Below are 7,721 nucleotides of genomic sequence, written 5' to 3' on the forward strand. Positions count from 1 at the left end.
GAGGTGTTCTTTTCTTTCTTGAAGAATTGTTTTCCAGCCTTTGACTTTGAGCCCATGGTTGCTTTGATTGTTCAGAAGTGTTTCTTCAGGCAGCAGAATGTTGGGATCAGTTTTCTAATTCATCTTCCCTTTCTGTGCCTTTGAATTGGCACACATTTAGTCCACTGACATTTAGGAGATTGTTGTGATGGGGATTTGTGCTATCTTTATGTAGAATTTTTGTACTTGTGTGGATTTTCTTAGCTTAAAGTCGCCCTGTTAATTCTTCTTGAAACAAAAATATGGATCACTTTACAATTTTGCATGTCATCTCTGTGCAAGGACCATGCTAATCTCTGTATCATTTCAATTTTAGTATATATGTTACAAAACATAGTATGAGTTAATTTTTCCATATTTTTCTCTTCTTATTACTTTGAGTGCTGTCCTTACTCACTCCTATGGCAGACAGTGATTCCAAATCAAGGAATGTATTTCAAAGCAGCTTGAATAGTTAGATTTAGAACTTTAATGTCCTAGAAAGAAAAATATGGTTTTTACCATATTATCTTTTACCATACCCAAGGCATCAGTTTTACAAAATAATTCTTTTGGAAGATGGTATATGAGTCTTCTTTAATGCCCTTCCCTGAAACCTTCATTAAAACCATTAAACTAGAGCCTTTTGCTGTTGTCACCTCAGTCCCGTGTACATCTCCAGGAAAAGGTGGATGGTGTTGTCTGCAATTTGACCACCTTGAATGTAAGTAGGATTTTTCTCCTGAAGGAAGAGGTGAGGAGAATATTGATGATTTCATTCCACCTTATTACAAGTACAACTTGAATGGAAGGTGAGACTCATGAGGCTCCTGTAAAGGACAGATTAAGGGGTCTCAGTGAAGTTTAATGGCCAACACACATTAACAACACAGATGACTCAAAGTAGCCTGTGTGCATCTTTGTGTATAGTGAGTTTCATATCTACTGAGAGTGATTCTCAGTCATGACACACAGGCAAAACAGCCCTGTATTTAAAAATCTAGTTCTCTAAGCAGAGTGGGGTCTCTGAGGTGATTGAAAAGTGTATAGTAATTTATTACTAAGCACATAAGTACTTTTCGATCTAAAATTAATTCCAAATATGTCTAAAACAACAGGCTCCTGACCCCGCACCTGGCTTTCCTTACCGGGGCCCCTTGGACGGGGAGGGGTGAATTTCCCTCACTGCCCTGAGTAGAACCCCGACAGCTGAAGACCTCTGCAACCAGCCATAGGTACGCTTAAGACCACTCTGCCCAATCTTGAAGGAGACTCATGCATGAAGGAAGTGGAAGCAGAACCTGTGTAAACACACAAAAAATAAAAGGCTGGCGGTCAGGCCGTTTCCCCACTCCATGGAGGTCGATGGCGATGGTCAGGAGATGGAAGGAAACGGGGGTCAGGCTGGTTGGTCGTGGAGCAGCAGGTTATTACACGGAAGAGATGTATGTCATAGAGGCCTCAGGAATCCTCAAGCACGTGCTGGCACTGAGATCCAGGAAGATCCCCTTATATAGATCATAGAACCTCTAAAAGGGGCATTACAGTGATGTCATCAAAAGGAGTTACAGAAAGAACATTGAGGCAGCAAACCATATATTGTTTCTTTACATCCACATTGTTTCCTTACATCAGCAGGCCAGTAGTAATACTGGCCTCAGGAAAGAAGATACAAAGCCAAACTGAAACCTTCCACAATCACTTTCACAAGCTGCAACCACCTTGATTTGCATCCCAAAGACCAGCCTGGGTAGAGCTGGGAATCTACATCCCAAAGATCAGTCCTGGCTAGCACCTGATATCTGCAGATCTAAGACCAGCTAGGTTTCTGAAAGAAAAGGAAAACTGTCTCAGTATACTGAAATCATTTACTGAAGGTGTAAGGGACAGGCCCAAAATGGACTACCACCAGAATTATTTTAGCTTAGCTTAATAGGAACCTGCATTGCAAAATAACTTGTTTTTCAAGAAACAGGTCTAGATAAGCTTTTTCAGATCTGCTTTATAGGAGCCTGCACTGCAAAATAACTGGTTTTTCTGCCCCTGAGCAAGGAATTCAAATACAGGTACTCAAAGGGTGGGGGTCAGACCAGATAACCGGATATCTCTCACAAGACCCATGTTGCAAGACCCAGGACTGCCTTAAAAACCTGTCAGTTCCTAGGCACCAACCCAAAATGCTGATCTTTAAACTATAGGCTAAGAAGTGATTTACCCTTAATTGGATTGGTTAAGAAAGCATATGTTGTTACAAATCTATTGGCTATGAAATGCGCAGGCTTTGCTGTAACGGCCAGTGAAGGCCTATATAAGATCCCCTTTGAAGAAGTTCGGGGTCTTGCCTCACCTAACTGACCTGCGTGTCTGTGTAGGCGGCTTGACCCTGGCTAGCCAGTCTTACAATAAACCTTGCTTGATGTTTGCAGTCTCTGGAGTCTCTTTGTCGTTAAAGGGAGATCACGATCTGCGCCCCAACAAAGGCAGTTTGAAGGGGAGAAAGCAGTTTCATCCAAGCTAGTCAGGACACACAGGAAAACAGCTTATAGGAGGTCTTTCTCCTCTCCTTGTCCAACCAACATATAAGCATATATAATATTAATCATTTTGTATGGACACAGTAAGAAATACTTTGAGCTTGTAGAATTGCTCTCCTAGGGTCATCTCGATCTCAGACTGCAGTGCTCAGGCAAGATATCTTTCCTATTCCTAGCAGCAGGGCCCTAGTGTTGTCGTTACTTTTGGATCATGACATCATTTGCCTATGATCAACCTCTTAACTTATAGTTAAGAATCGTGGCACCTTGGCCTGGCCCATCGCGATGCCAGGTTAGCACATAACTTACCGGCTTGCCCTGGTAACATCCAGGCCCACGTCGGGACCCTGCCCTTGGGGTGCTAGGAAGTGAGGGCAACTGAGGCTTAAGTTGAGAAGACAGAAGCCCAGGAGTGAATAATATTCAAAGCCAATCAATTCCTAAGTTACAAAGCATATGAATTAATTGTCTTCCTGTATCTATACAAAAGGACATTGCATTAAGGTAAACTGCTCAAAAGACATAAGGAGAGGAGGAAGGCAATAACTTACAGTACAGCTTCAGTGTCTAAGAAGGATGAGACCTTACAAATTGGTTGGGGCAGAGAGCATAGAAGTGGTTACAGACAGACAAAGTAATGGAAGTGACTCGGGAGCACTGTGATGGGTGCAATTGGATAAACCTAAGCCCTGTGTACTTCAACAGAACCCAGGTGTGCGGGACAGGGGGATGTGATCTCCAAGGCTGCTCAGATCAAGACTGGGCCCCCTCCATCCAGATCCCCCATCTTCTAGTAGCTAAGTGTTACAACCAGGAACAGCCCCTGGAGCCATGTAATCCCATCAATGGCCAAGATCCAGAGATTGGATATTGTTGATAAGATAACAACTCTTATTGTCCAGTTCTCACTCTCAGGGAACTTGGTAGGCTTCTGTGAGTATCTTGCCCACATGGCAGAGTCTGTGCTTCTGGTCACTGTTTCTTTTGAAGTACAGAAGCTACTTAATTTAAGATAGTCCCCTTTGTTTATCTCTGTTTCCAGTTGCTTTGCAAGTGGAGTGTTACCTTTGAAGATACCTTTAACTTCAATGTTGTGGAGGGATTTGCCCTTGTCTTCAATGTACCTGAGGGATTCTGGTCTGATTTTGAGGTCTTTGACCCATTTTTATCTGACTTTTGTGCATGGTGTTAGGTAGAGGTCTGAGTCATTTTTTTTTTTTTTTGCATGTAGCTGTCCAGTTTTTTTTTGCACCGTTTGTTAAAGAGGACTGTCTTGCTCCACTTCACATTTCTTGCTCCCTTATCAAAGATTAGATGATTATATATTTGTGGTTGTGTGTCAGTATATTCAATCCATTTCCAATGGTCTGCGGCTCTGCCTTTGTTCCAGTACCATGCTGTTCTCATTATTATCACTTCATAGTAGAGTTTGAGGTTGGGGAAGGTGAGGCATCCATCGTTTTTTCCCCAAGAATTGCTTTAGCTGTTAGTGGGTGTTTGTTGTTCCATTCGAATTTCAGGAGTGCTTGATCAAGTTCTTTGAAGAATGTCATGGGTATCTTTATAGGGATCACATTGAATTCGTACAATGCTTTGGGGAGTATTGCCATTTTGACAATATAAATTCACCCATTCCATAAGCAGGAGATATGTTTCCATTTCCTAGTGTCCTTTGTTATTTCCTGTTGTGTAGGTCCTTTACCTCCTTAGTTAAGCAGATTCCAAGGTTCTTGATTTTTCTGAGGCACGATTGTGAATGGAATTGCTTTTTCATGTCACTTTCTTCTCTCTCATAAGTTGCATATAAAAAAGCCATACACTTTTGGGTATTGGTTTTATAATCTGCAATTTTACTATGAAAGTCTATTGTTTCTAGAAGCTTTTTTGGTAGAGGTTCTAGTATTCTTTAAATAGAGTATGATATCTGCTGTGAATAGTGAGAGTTTATTGCTACCTTTCATACATAAAAACCCTTAATATCTTTTTCTTACCTTATTTCTATTGCAAGTACTTCCAGTACCACCTTGAACAGAAGTGCCAAAATGAACTTTTACGTAGCACTTTCTGTCTGTAAATTTCTATGCTAAGAACAGTGGAATATACAGTGATATCTTAGTAATTTACAAGTAAATTATGAAGACAGATACTATAAAAATTTCTTTGTATAAATTTCCAAAATGTGTAGCTTTTATTAAACATATTAAGAATAAATCCTATATCTTGATTATACCCTGAATATTATTTCTTGTTAGAAGTTACCCTTCTAAAATGCAATAAAGTGACACATTTTAAAAATGTTGATTATTCGCTTATTAATTCAATGAATCTTTGTTAGTCTGGTGGTGCAATGCCTCCAGGAAGTCCACCTAGACTCTCAGGTGAGTGCATCAACAGTCTGATGGTGTCTTCATGCTTCCTGATAACCTCAAATTGCCACTGTGCCGCTGGCTGGATCCCAACACCTCAGGACTAAGTTTCCCGAGAAATTAAACTCCCTAAAGATATGTGGGAGCCATGTTCACAAACCACCCCTGGCTCAGCTATACAAGCTAATGGATTGGTCTCGTTTCAGAGACCCATAAACAAATCTTGAAAGAGATCAAAAGCCACAGTTAATCTTGGACCTGCAAAAGGATGAACACACTAGGGTAAATCGAGGGAGGCAGGTTAGTTGGGTGCCCACCCAACCAGAACCCAGTGCAGCCACTTGCTCCCACAATCCAAAATCGCCACCATGCCCTCATCTGGTTTCCAACTTCTCAGGATGGCTCTCACTGAAATATAACAGATGAAAATTCGGATATGCGGGTTTTGTGACTGAAATCTCCAGGCTTTCTCTGGGTCACAATGGGCATCCCATCCCCACTGCCCTGTACTTATGGAAGCCTCAGCAGTCATTTCCATACCTCAAAGCTACTCCAGCCATAGCTTCCTGTAAAAAATACTAAATTCCTTGAGCAAACATGATGACCTCTTAGTACATGTACGAGACCCATGATGCACAAAATAAAAAGGAGACAGAGAGAAAGAATCAAAGATCCTGCCATAGAGACAGGCTGGCGTTGGGGGTAGGGTGTTGGGGGATGGCTTTAGGGAACCAGGAACATTGGTGGGAAATGTACACTAGTGGAGGGATGGATATTGGATCGTTATATGACTGGAAGCAAATTATGAATAGATTTGTAATGGTCTATCTCACAGATATTCAAAAAAACATTAAAAATATATATCCTTAATTTGTAACTCAGACTACTGATAGAACATTAAAACCCAGCATAACTATTTTTGTGTTCTCTGTAGGAAAATAATGTTACTCACCTGTGTGCCAATAGCTTGAAGAATGCTAAACCCAAAGATACATCAATGACTGTTTTTGGCATGAATATTGTAATTGCAGCTATGCTATGTTTTAGAATCAGTTCATGGACAAGAAATCAAGAGGAGCAAGTGGCAAAGAGCATCAGTGTTGAATAGATACATAATGTTTGAGGAGCTTGCAAGGGAGACGGAAAGATTTGGCATGAGAAGAGGGAAGAAACAGAAGAGTGAAGTACTAATAAGTATCATGAGAAAAATGCAAGGGAGGACATTTCCTGGCAAGTGTCACACTCTGTTGAGCTTTTGGTCAGGATAAGTATTAGAAAGTATCTTTCCCATTTAGTGGTAAAAAGGTAATTTTGATGGGTGCATTTAAAAATTACTTTAAAAATTAGAATCACCAAGAGATACACAGTTACAAAGATGCTCATAATTGAGTTTCAGTCATATAATGTTCTAGCACCCTTCCAGTATAATGGGGGCATTTTTGAAGGAATATCCCTGGTGGGAAGACTAGGGCATCTGAATCTTAACACATTTCACCAAATATATGATCTCTTCTCACATGATATATCCTTTCTCCCCTGCTTCTTTGATTTATGTTTTCATACAATATTTCCTTGTGAACCTCACCTCAAGTGAGGGTCCCTATTTAAGACAAGTACATGTTTCTGGGGCATTACATATTTTTCGGTTGCTGGGAGAGTCTCTATAGCAATGCTCAGGAGGTGTGAGGGCTCCACAGACAATTCTCAGAAAACGTGGCCATGGTGCTTGGGGTCCTCCGAGGCTATACAGCCTTTGATACTCTGGCAATCAGGTGGTGCTGGGAGTCAAATTGAGTGCATGTGAGGCAAGTTCCATAAGCACTACACTATCTCCTGCGGCCCTGGGTATTAGATTGATGTCAGCATTCTGAGGTCCTCCCTTTTGTCAGAAAGCAGAAACTTGTGCAGGAGAAAGTGGAAGAGACCTTAGGGTTTAGCTAGGTTGACTGAGTAGATGGTGGTAGCATTAAGATTAGAACATAAAGTAAAAATAAAACCAGAGAAAGATCTAACAATAGTAAAGAGGGCTTTAGACGTTACTGGGCCTGCTCGAGCAAATCGATGATCAACGGGAGGGCCTTTTCCTTTACCAATCTCCAAAAAAGTTTCAAAATATAATTTTTGACAAAAAAATCATACAGAAGTCCAAATTTTTATTGTTCATCTGATAACTATATTAAAAAGAGAAAAGAACCACAATAAACATACAAGTAAAATGAAGGTACATTTCTTTCGAGTCTTTCAATTATGTATTTATATTAGTATATATACAAGTATAATCTTTAAAAAATAAATTTCAGTTACTATAACATTTTATTGAGTTTTTTATAATTGTAATGTTTTACTGTTAAGATGATATTGTTGTGAACATTTATATCTATTTGTCTACTTTTCTGATTGTTAACTTAAGATCTGATATTAAAAGCTAACTTACTAGGGCTCGAGCCATAGCACAGCTGGTAGGATGTTTACCTTGCAAGCGGCCGACCTGGGTTCAATTCCCAGCATACCATATGTTTCCCTGAGCACCGCAAGGGGTAATTCCTGAGTGCAGAGCCAGGAGTAATCCCTGTGCATCGCGAGGTGTGACCCAAAAAGAAAAAAAAAGCTAACTTACTTATGACTGGGTATGTAGCTCAGGGCTAAAGCACTTGGCTTGCAAATATGAAATTTTGGGTTCTATCCCTCACACTATAGAAAAAAAACCAAAATCACTGACTATGGTTGAAAACATATCTCAGTGGTAAAATATTTGCCTCACATTTGTGAGGTTATGGGTTTGATACCTGAATTTCCATATACG

The 7,721-nt window shown here is 40.3% G+C and overlaps 1 pseudogene; it reads right to left on the reverse strand.

Annotated features, from left to right (window-relative positions):
- Positions 1 to 275: 275 nt before the first annotated feature.
- LOC130033926 (uncharacterized) lies at positions 276 to 374 on the reverse strand (annotated as a pseudogene).
- Positions 375 to 7,721: the final 7,347 nt, after the last annotated feature.

This window comes from Sorex fumeus, unplaced genomic scaffold, assembly GCF_029834395.1.
Source record: "Sorex fumeus unplaced genomic scaffold, SorFum_2.1 ptg000054l, whole genome shotgun sequence".
NCBI classification, from domain to species: domain Eukaryota; kingdom Metazoa; phylum Chordata; class Mammalia; order Eulipotyphla; family Soricidae; genus Sorex; species Sorex fumeus.